Source organism: Trachypithecus francoisi, unplaced genomic scaffold (assembly GCF_009764315.1).
Source record: "Trachypithecus francoisi isolate TF-2019V2 unplaced genomic scaffold, Tfra_2.0 Lachesis_group5, whole genome shotgun sequence".
Classification (NCBI taxonomy): domain Eukaryota; kingdom Metazoa; phylum Chordata; class Mammalia; order Primates; family Cercopithecidae; genus Trachypithecus; species Trachypithecus francoisi.
This window is the reverse complement of record NW_022681470.1, coordinates 95,334,973-95,353,514: the sequence shown is the minus strand read 5'-3', so window position 1 is coordinate 95,353,514 and position 18,542 is coordinate 95,334,973. Positions and strand designations below refer to the sequence as shown.

Below are 18,542 nucleotides of genomic sequence, written 5' to 3'. Positions count from 1 at the left end.
TTAGTCACAGTGATTGAGCTTGACTGGCTACATTGGTCTCTGTGACAATGTCATGTGCAACAAACAAATAAATCGTTGAATACCATTGCTCTGACCAGGAGTCACAGAGTTATTTCATTTAATCCCTAAAATAATTTGTGGATTTGGCATTGTTGTTACTCCCATCTTGCAGCTGAGTAAATGAAGGCTCAGAGGAGCTGAGGAAGTTGCCGCAGACCATACAGGGTGTAAGTGCTTGAGTGCCCATGTGGGCTCCTGCACAGTCCAGGACTCTTTTGCTGCATGCAGCTGTCTTCAGAAGGCAGGGAGAAGTGAGGTGCAGAGTGCATTATGCTGTGAAGGAGCCTTACTCTGTGAAGCTATGGAAAGTAAGGACTCCTTCTGTGGCCCTGTGGGGTCCCATTGGGTGCCTAAGGTGATGATCGGATGTTCTTCTGAGCAGGAGGGATGTGGCTGCTTCTCCTTCTGCCAGGGTGGAGGCATGGGTGAGACTGCAGGGTTTGCAGAGGCATGAGGGCCCTTTGGCTTTCATCACAAGGGAAAGGCCAGATCAACACAAATCCATCACTCCTTCTGGAAAAACTACGCCTAGGCCATGCCTGACTCAGCCAGCAAAGCTCAGCAGGGCAGTTTGGCAATCTGGCCCTTGAAGTGCTTCCTTTCTTTTGCATAGTTTCAGCGATAAGGAAAAAGGGATTTCTTCACTGCTCCTTGTAAGAATAAATGGGTGGAGGGGGCTATGGTGAAATGGGGTACAACTCCACCCCACCCTGCAAGGCTTCCTGCCACATCAAGACCTTGAGTCTCAAGAACTCTTCAGCAGCCACAACCTGTAAGTTCAGGAAGGTGGGATGCTCTCTAGGTTTCTGAGCACCACACTTCAGTTCTTTGGTTCTTCAGGTACTTTCTTTTACCCCTTACAATGAGTCAGCAGTTTTCCAAGAGTTTTACAACTGGGACTTGATTTTATCTCCACAATATCCCTCAGAAGCAGATGTTAATATCTCCATTTTAGAGATAAAAAATCTGTGATGTCCACTGCCATTGGTGTCCATTTGATGCCATGGCCATTGCCACTCAGTACACACAGACAGGCACTGTCCTGTATGCTGGAGAGACAGCAGAGAGTACGGCCACAGGCCCGTTACACCAGCAGTGAATCTTTCAAATGAGATAATGAGCATGAATGTGTTTGATAGACCATAAAGTGCCAACTGCCTCTAGGAACAAACATTCCAGCAGGAATAAAGGCTCAGCACACTGCAAAAGTTGGGTAACGCTGCCCCATGTGGACCAGAAAGCTCTGGACACCTGTCACGTGTGACTGCTCCACCACAACGCTTCCACTGGCAGACTGGGCATCTTAGCCTTCAAGGTCCTGGGGATCAGATAGACCACAACACTATGCCCAATTTTAACCAACCACCATTCACATATTCCAGCTCCCTCCACAGGGCCTGACTTAGGGCTGGCAGGATGCTCAGCAGAGAAAGGTCAGGTCCCTGGTAGCCCCCTCATCCTGGGGTGAGCAGAGGAGAACCCCTCCAACCCCTGTCCTCTTGATCCAGAATCTTAATGCCTGGACTTGTGCTCAAAAGTCTGAGATGCACAAGAACATGAAGAAAGTTGGAGGGTCTTCATTAATTAGCTCTCAATTCATTGATTTTTATTTTAAATGAACTGTCATCTCTTGTTCTTTCAAATGCCTAAATCAAGAATCTTTTATTGTATTATATTATTTGTTTATTAATATACTGTTCTTAAACCCATAGCAAAGGGTACATATATTACAAGGCTTATGAGATAGAAAGAAAATCAGAACTAAGGAAAGGAAGACAAGTCAGGTATTGGAATCAAAAGGATGAGGTTTTTGGTTATATTAATTAGCTTCATTCAGCCATTCCACAATGTATGTACATATATATCAAAATATCATGTTATATGCTATAAGTGTATAGCTTTTTGTTAATTAAAAAATAAAAAAGAAATAAATTAATACAGAAAAAAACCCAAAACCCGAAAGACAAGTTTTTTTTTTGACAACAAGCAGAGTATCTAATTTGTTATTATAAAAGCTATACATGCTTACTTAGAATATTTGTAAAATATAGAAAACATAAATTTATTTAATTTCTTCTCTACTGGTGATAATTTAGATTGTTGCGTTTCCCCCTGCTTTTATAAAACATTGCAATAAGCATCTTTGTACACGTAAGTTTGTAAACATTGCCAACTGTTTTCTTTTGCTAAATTCCTAGCGTGACAGTACACCTATCATGTTTTATGCACATGTGAGACACAGACTCAGACCACTTAGGATTGGATCCCAAGTCTGCCACCTGCTAGCTGAATGGCCTTGAGGGGTTTCTTAGGACGATGGTTTCCATCTGGTGAATGTGGCTAACAGTACCTCCTTTACTGAATTGCTGTGAGGTGCGTGTGCCTTAATACATAGTAAGTACTTAGATCATCACCTGGCCCACAGTGAACTCAAAACTCTTAGCTGTTATGGTTATTATTATTTTTGTTATTGTTGCCAACTTGTTGTCCTGAAAGAGTGTCCCAATTTAAACTCCCACAAGCATTGTATGTGTTGGTTTCCACACACCTTTGTCAACACTGGGTATTATCATTCCTTTTGTTATTTCATTATTTGCCAACCCAATAAGCAAAATTGTTGCTTTAATTTTACTTCTTTGATTACTAGTGATGAATTTTTTTTGATATCTTTATTGGTATTTATTTACTTATTTGTGAATTTCCTGTTCATGATTTTTCCGTTTCTGGTAGATTGTTCATCTTTTTCTTATGGATTTCTTTGCTAGTGTATTAAGAATATTAGTCTTGCTGGTTGTGTGTGTTGAAATGTGTTTTTTTTCCAAGTTTTTCTTGTTCTGTGTAATTTTGTTTGTATTTGTAGACACAGAAATTGTACTAATTTTTTTTTTGTTCTTGCTTGTGCTTGAATATTTAGAAGCCTAAAATGAGATCAAATTATCTATGTATTTCCAATTTTTAATTTTTACAGTTTTTTTTACATTTAACTTTTGAATTCAGATGAAATCAATTTAGAGTGTTAATAGTTATTCCCCCATTTTTTATTAATTATTCATCAATTAATTGTTATATGTGAAATAATATATTCTTGATTTGTTTCTCAGCTGTCTCCTTGTTCCATTAATCTCTCTCTTTTTTCCTATGCTCATATTTTTCATTTTTAAAATCTTTATAAAATAGTTTAATATCTGGTGATACAAGTCCACTTTTGGTGTTTTTTTGAGAAATATTTTCTTGGCTTGATACTTTATCATCTAATTATTTCTATAACCTCAAGAATTATTTTGTCATTTCTAAGAATACTAATCTTGATTAGAATTGCATTCATTTCACAAATTAATTTAAGGCAAATTGATATTTTTACCACCTTTATACTTTCCTAGAAACGTAGAAACATTAATCAAGACATTTAGAAGAACTGTAGATTTAAAAAAAGTTGAAAAGATGGTATAGTGTTCCTGTGTAGCCCATATTTTGCCCTATCGTTAATATCTTACATGATTTTTTCCCTATTGTTATTATCTCATACTGTTTTTTCCCTATTGTTTTCCCTGGTGTTAATATCTTAACGGTTTTCCCTATTGTTAATATCTTATACTATTGAAGTACATTTGTCACTACCAATGAATCTATCAATATACAGTTGACCCTTGAACAACATGGGTTTGAACTGCATGGGTCCACTTTTATGTGGATATTTTTCAATAAATATATTGGAATTTTTTTTTGGAGATTTTTGACAATTTGAAAAACCTCTCAGGCATACTGTGTAACCTAGAAATAGCTAAACAATTAAGAAAATGTTAGGTAGGACATGAATGCGTAAAATACAGGTAGATGCTAATCTATGTATGTGTTAATCATCTATTTATGTTATGTGTAAGGCTTCTGAACAACAGTAGGCTATTAGTGGTTAAGTTTTGGGGCAGAGTTGTATGTGAATTTTCAACTGTGAGAAGGGGGGATGGGGGCTGATGCCCCTACTCCCCTTGTTGTTGAAGGCCCACTGTTACTAACTAATGCTCATAATTTATTCATATTCATTAGCTTTATCCTGATGTCCTTTATTCATCCCAGCGTTCCACTGAGAATGCCACATTTGTTGTCATGTTTCCTGAGGCTCTTCTAGACTGTGGCAGTTTGTCAGACTTTCCTTGTTTTCAATAACCTTGACTGTTTTGAAGAGTGCTGGTCATGTATTAAACATCCCTCAATTTGAGTTTGTCTTATTTTTTTATTATGAATGGATGAGACATTGATTTTAGGCCATGGTAGTGTGAACCCCGAATATCTGAGATGGTCTCAGTCAATTTAGAAAATTTGTTTGCCAGGGACGTGTGCCCCTGACACAGCCTCAAGAAGTCCTGACGACATGTGTCCAAGATGGTCGGGGCACAGCTTGGTTTTATACATTTTAGGGAGACATGAGATATCAATCAACATGTGTAAGAAGTACATTGGTTAGGTCCAGAAAGGTAGGGACACGTCGAAGTAGGGAGGGGGCTTCCAGGTCACAGGTAGGCCAGAGACAAATGATTGCATTCTTTTGAGTTCTGATAAGCCTTTCAAAGGAGGCAATCAGATATGCATCTATCTCAGTGAGCAGAGGGATGACTTTCAATAGAATGGGAGACAGGTTTGCCTTGAGCAGTTCCCAGCTACACTTTTCCCTTTAGCTTTGTAATTTTGGGGCCCCAGGATTTTCCTTTCATGGTAGCTAGGGAAAATCTTTTTTCTCTCTCTAAGAAATATCCATCAGTGGGGCCTTACAGAGGAGATATTGAGTGCCACGGAATACAAAGTCTCCATCAAGAGTGTGGTAACACGTGGAAATAGCTTTTCATGGCCAATTTTCATTAAGACTCGCATAAAATCTCAGGTCAACACATGAAGTTTCAGTCCAAGGAAGGCCATCTTCTGAGCAACTAGTTTAATGCAGTTGACTATTTAGTCTTAGAGTTGTCTAACTTGTCTCATGGATAGAACTTAGAGGAAAGGATTAGTATACAGATAGTGACTTCCTTAGACTACCATTCCCAGTGTTTAGGAGTAAAGGCTTAGAGTCAAACTACTGGGTTCAAGTCCTGTCTACACCTCTTCTCTAGTTCGTTGATGCTGACATCTCTTCAGGGCAGTGTCCTTATCTGATGATGGAGAAGATGATCATACCTGCTGAAGAGAGCTGTTGTATGAATTAGATGAGATGGCACATGATAAATCATCAAAACTTTAAAGTAGTCATTATTCTTTCAGTTGAGCCTTCTGACGGGCTCTGGAACCATGAGGATTAGGAGTTACACTCTCAGATACATGCCTGAAGCTCTTGAAGATGCTGTTGAATGTATTTACTTATGCTTTGGAAACCAAATGAATAGGTAGCAGGGTTGATAATCTAGTATGAAAATTGAGAAGTCAAACCAGTGAACTCATCTAGATGGACAGCTACCTGCCTCTGAATGGAGCCAAGCCTTTGTGCCACCCACAGGTAGGGTTGGGTTTTCTGTAGGAAGCAGCTTAGGGTCAGCTGTGTCCCCTACAGAGGTCCTTGGCTGAATGCCCAATCTTCTGCTTCATAGCACAAGCAGATATTTTGTCCCCAAAGCAAATTTGCTTGGTTTCAGAAAATTCTGTACAAGGCTCCCCGATCATGAGCTGAGGGTTTCTCTCAGGACTCCTTTGTTTTGAATTAGCTGCAAATGGTTTCCCATTGCCATCTCTATTGCCACCACTTCCAGGACAATGTACAGGTTTCCTCCATGGAATTACTGAGTCAATTAAATTTTGGAGGAAATTACCCAAGGTAGCCATTTTCATGAATTATCAATTAATGTTGACCCATACTCTCTGACTAATTAGGTTTGAGGACCTAGTCCCTTGAGACCTTGAATCATGATATAGAGTTACATCATCTGTCTTTCAGTTATACAGGGCAGGAAGGCACAAATCCATTTAATCTAACAGTGTTATTATATTATTAGTATAATTATCAAGGAAATGCTAAGACATTTACTAACACTTAGAAATGTTCTACTGCTTAAAATGTTGCAGTTGTATTGAGATTTGAATGTTGTCTCTCATTAAGGATTGAGCTTACTTAGTGCTTGAGCCCGTGGCTGATTTTGACCTGTAGAGACTGAATTACATTTTGTTTTTGGGTCCATGCTTAAGCTAGGAGCTACTATATTATTTTTTTGGTATTCAGAACTCTGTGTTTTGTGGGCACATACTTCAGTACTTCCATTTTATAAGTCAGGAAACTGAGAGTACAAAGGTCATATATGTCATGAATTAGAGGCCAAGTTGATGGTGGGGGTTCCAAGTCCAGTTTCTTTTAAGTGTTAATAATAGCTCAACTATGTCTTCAATGAATTTGTTTCCTCACTCACCTTGGCAGAGTTACTCAACTCTGCCAAGCTTAAAAACCTGGACATTTCTCCAACATTGTATTTCTTTCAGCATGTTGCTTTTTTTTTTCTTCCTGTTTCTGCCTCTGCCTCTCCTAGTTGACTTTGAGGCCCTTGAGGGGAGTGGCTTTGTCTATTATTTTCTGCATATCTAGCAGTTGGCTCCATAGCAGGCCTAGAAGGCTCCCATTAAGTGCTTATCGAATGAATGAATAGATGAATAGACACAGCATGCCAGTTTGATGAACGATCCTCACATTTGTATTTGACTGCCAACATTCTTTGTGCCAGGGATTTGCCACTAGCCTGTAGTATGGAGCTGGGGACTGGGCCTTCCTTTCTTGGGACCTTGCACTTGGGTGCTCTGGGTGGGTTCCCCTCTTGTGTCACATATGTATGACATACTCCAGGGTCCCTGCCGAGACCTGCTTAGAACCACTGGATGTCAAAGGTGGAAGAGGCCATAAACAGCATCTAGTGCAATCCCATTCTTTCACAGATAAGGGGTCTGAACAAACCTCATATCCCCAGCTCTTGGACCTAGCCCAGAGCTGGGATCCAGGGGGCAGTCAGATGGGACTGATGGTTTGATTTCACGTGAGCTGAAGCAGAGTGACTCTTTAATGCCATTTGAGGCCATGGGTGGAAGTGCAACTTTGCTTTGCAACATCTAGGGCTATGGGCACTGAGGTGTATTGTCACCGGGAGATTCTAATAGAAGTAATGACGATTACCAACTGGTCCTCCTTGCTGCCTCACGTCCTGCCCCTCCTCATGACCTGTCACAAACACCTTGCACAACTGTCTTTGTCCTCCAAATGCACATGGGGCAACTCTTTCCATGAGTCAGTTCCACTAAGCCGTGCCATTAGTCAGGCGGTGTGACCTCAGGAATGTCACCTGGAGTCTGCAGGATTGGAGTGGGGCAGGTTGCTGGAGCGTGGTTCCCTGGTGAGGCTTTGCCTGGGCTGTGTGAACAGGGACAGGCCACATTCTGAGGAGCCTGGCTGTCCACCAGTTCTTGACCCCTTCTCCGCCTTGAATCTAAAATTCTTGCATTTGAAACTGGGTCAAGGTAAATGTGGGTGACGTGTTGGTGGTAGACATGATGATATAAAGACTGGAGTGTCAGAGTTGATGTTTTAACTCCAGCCTGGGTTAGACCTCAGATGAGTACTCAACATATGACTGGAGAAACACACTTGTCATGTTTTGGTCAGGGCTCTTTAAAGGTGAATAAGTTGGATGTGCTTTTCATTTTGTATTTTGTACTATATCTTTAAAAAATCCAAGTCCGGAGAGGGTGAGGACAGAGATGCGTAGGATGGAGACCCTCACACTTTGTGGGGACATTGGCATTGGGGATCTTCTGAGGCCAAGGGCCTTTTCTTTCTCCTCAAACTGGGGATAACCTTAAGGCCAGGACTGTGTCTCTCCACTGCACTCCCTCTGCAGGCTCGAGGGTGGGGCTGTCTTCTTCTTCATCCCAGGGTCTCCCTGAGGTTTGCTGTGTCCTGTCTTCACACTGGGGCTTCCCTGATAGCAAGGGCTTCCTCCAACACCAGAGGAAATCTAGGAATACTCAGGCCTCAAATTGAGGACCCTGTGATGGACAAAAATAGTAGCATGCATTACTAAAGGGCAGAATTGTCATTTTCCTTTGCCTCTGTGGCCAGGATGGCAGGCATTTGGTAAAGGGCAAGGGGAGGCATGCTTCCAGCATCTGGAATCATCACACTGGCTCTGTGTATGTGTGTGTGTGTGTGTGTGTGTGTGGCATATGGTGTGGGAGGGTGCAGTGTGTGAACCTCATGTAGGTGAGGCTCTGGGGGGTAACGGGCAAGAGGTGCTCCCTCTTCTAGGAGGACATGGTGGGGGCAGAGAAGCAGGTGTGGGCTGAGTAAACCCATGCAAAGTCTGATTCGGGCTTAAAGTGTGTTTGCCATCTGGGCCTGACTCAGCCTCTGGTGTCAAAGGTTCAGGCGAGGTTGCTTTGTGAACAAGGTGGAGAAGTCCAGGTCCACTTGTGGAAACTCTATAAATGGAAGCCTGGGCTTCAGTGTTGGCTTGCCTCCTGGTTTGGGGAAGTGCTGCTCAGTCCTGCCTCCTCCCACTCGCCTTCCCACACCTGGACACCTGCAGCCAGCCGTCTTTCATGAAGGCCTCTTCTGTTCCAGATTAGGTCTGAGCTGGGATTTTCTTTGAGCAGCAAACCAATCCAGCTGCACCCGGGAACCCCACAGGTTGCCCTGCTTGGTACCTCCTTTTGCTCCTCAGTCCACTCTGTTCTGTTCTGGCCTGTGTGTCCCCACCCAGGCTGTCCTCATCAAGGCCACCAGCCACTCTGCATTTCTTGACCAGTTAGTATTGGTTGACTCCATTGATTATCTTTCCTTTCTTGGACACCTGTCTTCTCTTGTCTTTCCAGTCTCCACCCTCCTAGTTTCTCCTCCTTCACTGACTGCTCCTTGTCAGCAGGCTGTACAGGCTCCTTCTCCACTGTCCAACCTTGAGATCTTGTGGTGTCCCCGGCTCGTTGGGGCCCTCTCTTCTCCTTGGATGATTGCAGCCACTCACATATCTTTAAATACTTTCTATGTGATGACAGCTCTCAAATATGTACATTTGTGGCCCAGATATCTCTGAGTTTCAGACATATATCCACATATCTCCTAGTCCTCACCTCTCTGCATCCACCTAGTGGCCTAAGCCGTAAACGTGGGAGTCTTTCTGCCTTCTTTCTCCTCCTTTACCCCACACGTCGAGTCCCCCTGCTACTCCTGTTAGTTATTCCTCCAGAACACTTAGCATCACCCTCTTGTCTTTGTTTCCACTGCTGCCAGCTACCATCTTTAGCCATAGCTCCAGTAGCAGGTCCCTCCTCTCCCTCTTTCATGCTTCCTCCATCGTCCAGCCTTTATCCATTTTGCAGATGGAATAATCCTTTGAAGCTTTGAATCAAATAAAAAGCCTCTGCTGAAATGCCTTCAGGGTCTTCCTGATGCATTTTGAATAAAATCTGAACAGTATATACATGTTGTCTGAGGTCTGATGGGATACATGCTCAGGCAGGTGTGTGTTTATGCCTGTGAACAAACCTAAACAGACGCAGGTGCATATTCACCTTGGCCACGATGTGCCCACCCCAAGATAGCCCTATTGTTTAGGGTCTGGAACCCATCAGTGTCTGGTATCATGCTTGGCATTAGGTGCTCAGCAGGAGCTCAGTGAATGAATAAATGAGCTTTTGGTGTACTCTAAGTGTAAACTCCACAAAAATAGCACTTTTGGTCTGTTTACTGCTACATCTCCAGCACCTAAAGGAAAGCCTGGCATACAGTAGCTACTCAATAAAGATTTGTTGAATGAAAAAATAAATAAATGAATGAGAACACAATGAGTAATCTATAGATAGGCTTTGCCATTCTGGCTATTTAGAAATCAAAGGTAATGGGTTCAGTGACACTTTTGCCAGTCAATTCACATTCAAGAAAAGGTTCCCTCAGACTTCCTCTCACCTCCAGCACCCTGCCATCGCCACCATCGTGTAACCCATCATCTCTGTTGCCCTCACCTCAGCCAGATCGGCCTTTCCACGCTACCCGAGCTAAAGAGCATCCGTCTTCCCCAGACACTCCTCATCACTTTGTTTTATTTTCTTCACTTTCTTATTTATGCATTTGCTGAGTTGCTTTTTGTCTGTCTTCCTCCTCATGTGAGCTCTGGGAGGCAGGGATTCTGTGTATCTGGTTCGCTGCTGTCACTCCAGGGCTTGGCACATAGGAGATTCTGTGTCACATACTCTCACACAGGAGAAATTTGTTTTAAGGAAACAACAGAAGTGGTGGAGTTTAGATTTGAATTCCAGAAGTCTGACTCTTGATCCTATGTCCTGAACCATTATTCGTGTTGCTCCCACCCTATAAGTAGTGTAACTCTGTCTTGCACATATAGCCTTCCCCTGACTCTATTAGATGCTGCATCTCTGTCTTCTCCACACAGAGCATTGTCTTCTCCACACGGAGCATTGACTGGGCCCCAGTGTGTGCGGCCATCTCCAACTCAGGCCAGACTGGGTGTGATTAGCAGAAGGCCAAGTGCCTCTATGGCCAGCAGGTGGTGCTGTTGGGAAGAGAAGAGAAAAGGGGTCCCCAGTGGCTTCTAAAGGAGGGAGGACTGGTTATGAGGCTGGCTGGGAAACCGGGTGATGAGGGAGGTTGAGTTGAGAAGGCCCTGCCAGCTGACCACCTCTTTTCTTTCAACCATGAATGCCAGTGGTTACCCCCAAGTTACCACAATCACCACCGTCACCCCTGACCCACAACTCCAGAACACCAAGCTCCCCGCTGAGCTGGCCCTACAGGGCGAGTGGCCAGAGTCTCACATGCTCGTCAGCTGAGACAGGGTCTCAAGGATGTAACCCAAATTATACATTCATTTGGTGTAAAGGTTATTCCCTCACGCATTATCCCCTGGATAGGCGACTGTAGGGGATGCCTGTCACTCTCTACTCCAGTTTTTGATGAACTCCTAAGCCATAGATTCAGTTTTGGAGATAAGTATAATAGTCCTTAAAGTATGATATTAAACATGACAGAGAGTGTGTCATCAGAGGTATTTCCCCTGGGTTAAAGCTTGTATTTTTAAGCCAAGAATATGGGCATTGGAATCAGATGAGCTGGGTTTCAGCTCTGGCATTGATACTTACTGGCCGGATAATCTTGGTCAAGCTATTAAACCTTTTGGGTCCTCAGATCATTTATCATTTATTCACTCACTTATTCCCATGTACCAAGATCTGATGCCAAACCACTGTGCCTTAGAAGCAGAGAAGTGGGTGGGAAGAGGTTCCAGTATTTGAGCAATCCCTGGGTGACCTGCCTGGCTGGACCCTCCCACCCCCGTGCCTGTTCTCCATGTTGTCACTCGGTGTGGGCACTTCCTGATTCTCGGTGGCATTCAGCATTTTGCACACTCTCTCCTTCCTGACTTTTCTGTTAAATCATTGACTGCTTCTTAATCTTTTGTCAAGGGCTCTCCCTCTTCTCAACCTTTAGCTGTTGAATTTTCTCAGGGCATGGTCTTAAGTTCCCTTCTTTTCTTAATCTATATTCTGTCACTGGATGATCTATCCACCCCATAGCTAGCATGCTACCCCTAGGATGATGGCTCCCAAGTGTAGATCTCCATTCCTGACTTTTTCCTGAGCTCCTGACTCATAGATGTAAGTGCTTACTTTGTATCTCTGCTTGGTTGTTCCATATGCATCTCAAAATGGACAGGTTCAAAACTGAGCCCCTGGTCTTCTTACCTGCATTGCAGCCAAACCTGTTCCTCCTTTAGTCTTTCCCAGCTGCTTCTGGAAATGGTGGCTGCTGCTGCACAGAGATCATTCCAGAGACTTGGCTATAGCCATGGTGTCCCCAGTGGCTCCCGCTTCGCTTCTTGCTTGCTTCCTCTAATCTATGCTCCACACTTTAACTAGAGCAATATTTACAATCTGCAAATTGAATCTTGTCACTCTTCTGCTTAAAAATCTTTACCGCTTCACTCTTAGGGCAAAAGTCAAAACCTGTCACGTGGTCTCAGAGGCTTGCGGGGTCTGCTCCTGCCCACACACCTCCTCTCCCTATCTTTGTGTCTGAGACAAAAATCAGGCTTTTCCTATATCAGAACCATCTTTTGTTTTCACTATAATTTTTTTCTTCTTGTCACCTGGACAACTCCTGCTCTCTCTCCAGTTTCAGATTAAATTTTATTTTCTCATGGAAGATTTTCCTGATCTCTAGGCTAAATTAGGTTCTCCAATTCATTATTTTATATAACCTAGAACTTTCTTTTGTTGAATGTAACAAAATTTAGAATCATGTATTTATTTTTGTGTGTTTCTTATACTGATTGCCTCTTTTTTTTTTCTCTCTCTTCTTTTTTTGAGACGGAGTCTTGCTCAGTCGCCCAGGCTGGAGTGCGGTGGCGCGATCTCGGCTCACTGCAAGCTCCGCCTCCCGGGTTCACGCCATTCTCCTGCCTCAGCCTCCCAAGTAGCTGGGACCACAGGCGCCTGCCACTACACCCAGCTAGTTTTTTTGTATTTTTAGTAGAGACGGGGTTTCACCGTGTTAGCCAGGATGGTCTTGATCTCTTGACCTCGTGATTTGCCCGTCTCGGCCTCCCAAAGTGCTGATTGCCTCTTTTACTAAGATCATATGTTCTGAGTGTAGGGACTGTGTTTGCTTGTTTACCATTGCATACCCAATACCTAGTATAGAGCTTGACATGTAATAGGGGCTCAAAAATACTTGCTGAATAATAGATTAATAAAAGGAAGTTTGCCTTGATATTAGACTGAGCTTTGCTGAATGGGAACAGATTTTGAATGCTAGCATCAGCTTTGGAGGGTAATGTGAAGAGATATAAACTAGGCTATCTCAATTGTTATCTCTGAGATCTTGTGTAGGTTAATTTCTTTGAGCCTTAGTTTCCTGTCTATAAAATAGTCATATTAACATGACCTCCTTCTTTTGCTTGTTGTAAGGGTTATAATAGCAGCTAATATACATAAAGTGCTTAGAAAATATCTACCATATAGTATTCACCATTATTGCCATTTTTAATATTATTATTTCCACTCTCTTCCTGGTGCAGGAATCACTCTGCAACATCTTTGGCAGATAGTTTTGCCATCCTAGTGATGGGGAACACTCTTCTTGAAATCTCCAGCTACTTTTAGTGAAATCCAAACTATTTACTATAGAATTGGCTTCACTAGCATGTTAATCTATGTTAATAGTAACTCTCTGCTATTAGTAATAATCATATTAACCCTTCACATTTTACGAATTACTAAATACTTCCACAAATACCTCATTTGATCCTGAGGACAGCCATCTAGGATGGGTGGGTGATCATCAGTGCAATTTTACAGATGCAGAAGCTGAGGCTGGGAGATTTGCCAAAGATCATGCAACCTTTAAGTAACCCAGGACTTCATTATAAAAAATCTCCAGAGGGAGCTGATTGTTCACTGATGTTGCATAAAGCTATTCATTGGGAGCAGAAAGAAAAAATTTGAACTTTTTTCTTTATGTATTTTTATCTTGTCTTTTAAAATTGTCTGTATTTTGTGTTTTTTTTTTAACTTACGTGATGTGAGAATGACAGTACATATCTATTGCTTCTAAATAATATATATGTATTATATGATGAACCCCAATAAAACTTTCAACTCTTTATTAAAATATGCATTCAGAAAAGTGCATATATTGTAAATGTCCAGCTGAATGAATTTTCACAAACCGAACACAACCAGGTAAGCAGCTCCCAGACAAAAATTAGAATGTTACCAGCAACACAGAAGCCTTCCTTCGTCTCCCATCCAATGACCACGCTACTACAACCAACACACACACAACCACAGTCTTACTGTCTACAACAGAGATTTATTTGGCCAGGTTTTGTACTGTACATAAATGATATAAATGAAACTATGCAGAGTGTTTGATGTTGAACCCTATGATAAAAGATATAAATGGAACTATGCAGAGTGTTTTATGTTGAACCCTATGAACAGTTTTTGACCTCCATAAATGGCAATTTCGTATGTTTCATCCTAAAGCTTTTTTATGTGTCTTTTTGTTTGGCCACTTGCTTTATGTTTGTGAGATTCATCCATACTGCTGTGTGTAGCTGTAGATCATTTGTACACATTGCTGTATTCCACTGTGTGACTATACCACTGTTTTTTATTCATTGATGTGTATTTGTATCTTTCTGATACTTGGATATTATGAATAACACTAGAATAATATTTTTTTGAAAGAAGTAAGCCTTTATTTCTTTGTTTTGAAAATAAACCTGGCTGAGTTGGTTGCCTTTTGGTGATTACTCAAATAGGCCACATCTCATATTCTCGTCCAACTCCTCCAACCCTTCCTTGGCTTCAGCCTTGGCTGGAGCTGCAGCAGGAGCAGCAGTAGTGGCAGTGGCCCCAGGGGCAGCAGCCACAAAGGCAGATGGATCAGCCAAGAAGGCCTTGACCTTTTCAGCAAGTAGGAAGGTGCAATCAGTCTCCACAGACAAAGCCAGGACTTGCTTGTACCCATTGATGGTAGAATGAGGTACTGATGCAACAGTTGGGTAACCAATCTGCAGGCAAACATTGGCAACATTGCAGACACCCTCCAGGAGGCGAGAATGCATTCCTATGGGATATCAAACACTTCAGGGTTGTAGACACTGCTACTGTTGAACAGCTGCTGGATAATCAGCCCAAGGGGGAAGGGAGAGATATTCAGCATGTTCAGCAGTGTGGCTTCGCTGGCTCCCACTTTGTCACCAGTCTTGATCAGCTGCACATCACTCAGGATTTCAGTGGTGTTACTTGTGATTTTAGTGGTAATGCTTAAAGCTTGGAGAAAGGAGGTCTTCTTGGGCTCCAGACCGGTGTTCTGGCCTGGGACAGTGACTTCACATGGGGCAATGGCACCAGCATGGGCGGCAGCTGGCACCTTACTGGCCAGCAGCATGTCCCTGATCTCAGTGAGGTCTTCCTTGGTGAACACAAAGCCCACATTTCCCTGGATATGAGGCAACAGTTTTTCCAGAGCTGGGTTGTTTTCCAGGTGCTCTTGGATGGCCTTGCACATCATGGTGTTCTTGCCCATTGGCACCACGGCCTTCCCTCAGAGGGACATGTGGATCTGCTGCATCTACTTGGAGCCCACATTGCTGCTCCTACAATGAAACATTTCAGATAATCATCGAAAAATTGGATGATCTGAAGGAAGTAGTTGGACTTCCAGGTTGCCCTGTCTTCCCTGGGCTGCATGGCAGTGTGTCAGGGGTTGCCACGAAGGGTTTAAAGGTGATGTCACTTTCACAAGGATGCCTCATGAGAGCTAGAACGAACATTCTAGTATTTGACTTTTGGTGACTGTATGCAGGGCAGATGCCTAGGAGAGGAATTGCTCAGTCATGGGCTGTGTATACATTCTGCTTTAGTAATGACCGTCAAAGAGTTTTCCATAGTGGTTGCACTCCCACAACCTCACCCACAGTGTGATTCTGTCCTTTTACTTTTATCCTCTCCAGTCAGTATGTTGTGGTATCTCTTTCAAGTTTTCATTTGCATTTCTTTGATGAATAATGAGAGGTTGAACACCGTGTTTATATGTTTATTGTGAAGCTGAAATATTTTTATTACCAGGGTGTGCAACATAAAAACTTTCAGGACTTGGGAAGAGGAGGATACTTTCTCTAATTGCTTAGACTAGTTTCTTCTTAGACCATTGTGAGGAAAGGAAGTTCCATCTTCTGGTGCTGGGACAGAAAAGGGGAGCATATGAAAGGGAGGTGAGGACCTCCACTTTTCGTCTTTGCCAGAATCTACTCTGGGTTTGACAAGAAGCGTGTTCTGTACCCAACAGCCAGTTTTCTCCTGCCCTGCTGTGATGTTCCCCAACCTTGGGGCAGATGTCCCTCCAGTGACTGGCTGACTAAGGCTATTTTACTGCATTCAGAGAGAAGCAAAATCTTGTGGTAACCTATAAGCAATTCAAGTGCAAGAGTAGGTGATAATTATTGATGAAAAAAATTGCATCCACACTTCCTATAATCTCAGCTACTTATTTGGCCTCTGCTTGCATATTTCATGGAGAGTGGGATCACTACTTAATGAGTGGCTCATTTCATTTGCTAGGCCATTTTATTCCTGATATGAGCAGAATCCGCTTTTCTGTGCCCAGAACTCACCGATCCATGCTATTCTCCTTGGGATCACAAATAATAAATCCACAACCTCTCTCTTTGACATTTGAAAGGCCTGAAGACAGCCACTGTGTGTCCCTAAGTCACCTCTAGATGAAACGCCACCTTCCTTCAGCCACAGCTCATGTGACAAGGTGCCCAGAGACCTCGCCCTTTTGCTCATGTTCATTTGGATGAACTAAAGGTTGGCCCGTGTCTGCCTTCAAATGCAGTGTCTGAGTCTGAGGCTCCAGAGGCAGTCTGACCTGCAGAACTCCTTGCACCTGCTGTTCTCTTTGCACTAATGCTCACACCTGATCCCACATGGATGGTTCCTTCCTATTGTTCATGTTGCTACTCAGACATCCCCATCTCAGATCAGCTTTTCCACGCTACCAGAGCTAAAGAGCATCCCTCTTCCCTGGACACTCATCATCACTTTGTTTCATTTTCTTCATTTTCACTTTCTTATTTATGCCTTTTGCTGAGTTGCTTTTTGTCTGTCTTCCTCCTCATGTGAGCTCTGGGAAGCAGGGATTCTGTGTATCTGGTTCGCTGCTGTCACTCCAGGGCTTGGCACATAGGAGATTCTGTGTCACATACTCTCACACAGGAGAAATTTGCTTTAAGGAAACAATAGAAGTGGTGGAGTTTAGATTTGAATTCCAGAAGTCTGATTCTTGATCCTATGTCCTGAACCGTTATTCGTGTTGCTCCCACCCTATAAGTAGTGTAACTCTGTCTTGCACATATAGCCTTCCCCTGACTCTGTTAGATGCTGCATCTCTGTCCTCTTGTCTTCTCCACACGGAGCATTGACTGGGCCCCAGTGTGTGCGGCCATCTCCAACTCGCCAGACTGGGTGTGATTAGCAGAAGGCCAAGTGCCTCTATGGCCAGCAGGTGGTGCTATTGGGTCCCCAGTGGCTTCTAAAGGAGGAAGGACTGGTTTTGAGACTGACTGGGGAACCAGGGGATGAGGGAGGTTGAGTTGAGAAGGCCCTGCCAGCTGACCACCTCTTTTCTTTCAACCATTTTCAGATGTGAGGCAGGTGTCTGTGGGAGAAGAGAGCAGGAGTGGACAAGTCCAGATCTGCTGTCCATGGGGTTATTGACAGGAGCAGGAATGGTGGTGGTGGCCCCCATGATACCACTTCTCCTGGTCAAAACCTGCCAGTTCATGCTTAAACAGGTCTAGGCTGGGGACCTGCTCATTGATCTAGTATTTGATCACCCCTCACCAGCCCCTGCTGCCCCCACTCCTGCTCATGGAGAATGTGGCTATGGAGGGGGCAGGCAGTGGGAACTAGGCCTCCTGGGTTTACAGTTTTCCAGAAAAATCCCTTGGGCTATAAGTTTCTCCAGCATGGAGGGCCTCGTCTACTTTCTCTCTGTGCTTCCCTACCTGGAAGAAGGCATCATGTCTTATACACACAGGTACTCAGGGCAACCAACCATCCCAGTTTGTCGGGGACTGAGGGAGTTCCCGGGATTCAGAACTTTCGATGCTAAAATTGGGACAATTCCAGGCAAATCAAGATGAACTGGTTACCCTATCAATGAAAGGGATTGTCCAGGTGGTCTGGAGGTCAGCACCCTCCTCTGTCTCTGCTCAGGGGGCATGCTGGTGGCCGGCCGTGAGGGTGTCTCAGACCTCAGTGTGATGGGCCCTGTGAAGTCAGGCAAGAACACAGCCAGCCCCAGGAGCTGTCATCTGGGCTCTCATGCCAACAGGAGACGTGTGTCATTCACATACAGGCAGCTGGTAGAGGACTGCAGACCCCCGGGGCCACTGCAGCACACAGCCCAAGCTGCAGTACTTAGGAGCTAGGCTGAAACCATGGAGGGCTTCCTGGAGGTCACGTTGAAACCCTGGTTTGGCTGAGGCAAACAGGGGAGAGCCCTGGGTGGGAGAGAGGGAGGTGCAGGCAGAAAGGAATCTGTGATGGGTTGTCAGGCAGAAGAACAGGCGGATCACTTTGATACAGAAGAGAAAGGGTGTCTGGATGGTAAAGAAAAGAGTTGTAAAAGGGAGCAAACACACTAAACCCAGCTGGGAAGAACGAGATTAGAAAGCAGTGAGTAATCACTGTAGGGTGCTTCTCAGGGCTGAAGCATTTGTAGGTCCAAAAACATTAAGAAAACCCTAAGTCTGGGCGAGCCACTTCCCATCACTTACCTGTCTTCCTCCTTTCCTTTAGTTTCAAGCCATGGTCACACATTCTGCTGGTCCCCAGAAGTCTGGGCCCCCTGAAGAGCCTCCCAGGAGTGTTCTGGAAGCCAGGGAAACTTCCTGTCTCCTGAGCTTGCGGTCAGGTCTTCTGAATCTCCCTTCGTG

The 18,542-nt window shown here is 43.8% G+C and overlaps 1 protein-coding gene and 1 pseudogene across 1 annotated transcript in view; one reads left to right on the top strand and one right to left on the bottom strand.

The window, feature by feature from the left end:
- The first annotated feature begins 5,394 nt into the window (after window positions 1-5,394).
- The window catches only part of SPRR2G (small proline rich protein 2G), a 96,590-nt gene continuing 83,442 nt past the window's right edge, over window positions 5,395-18,542 (top strand). The window contains exon 1 of the mRNA XM_033197076.1: window positions 5,395-5,542. The gene's annotated coding sequence lies outside the window, so the exon portion shown is untranslated. The remainder of the gene's footprint in view (window positions 5,543-18,542) is intronic.
- LOC117075036 lies at window positions 14,343-15,204 on the bottom strand (annotated as a pseudogene).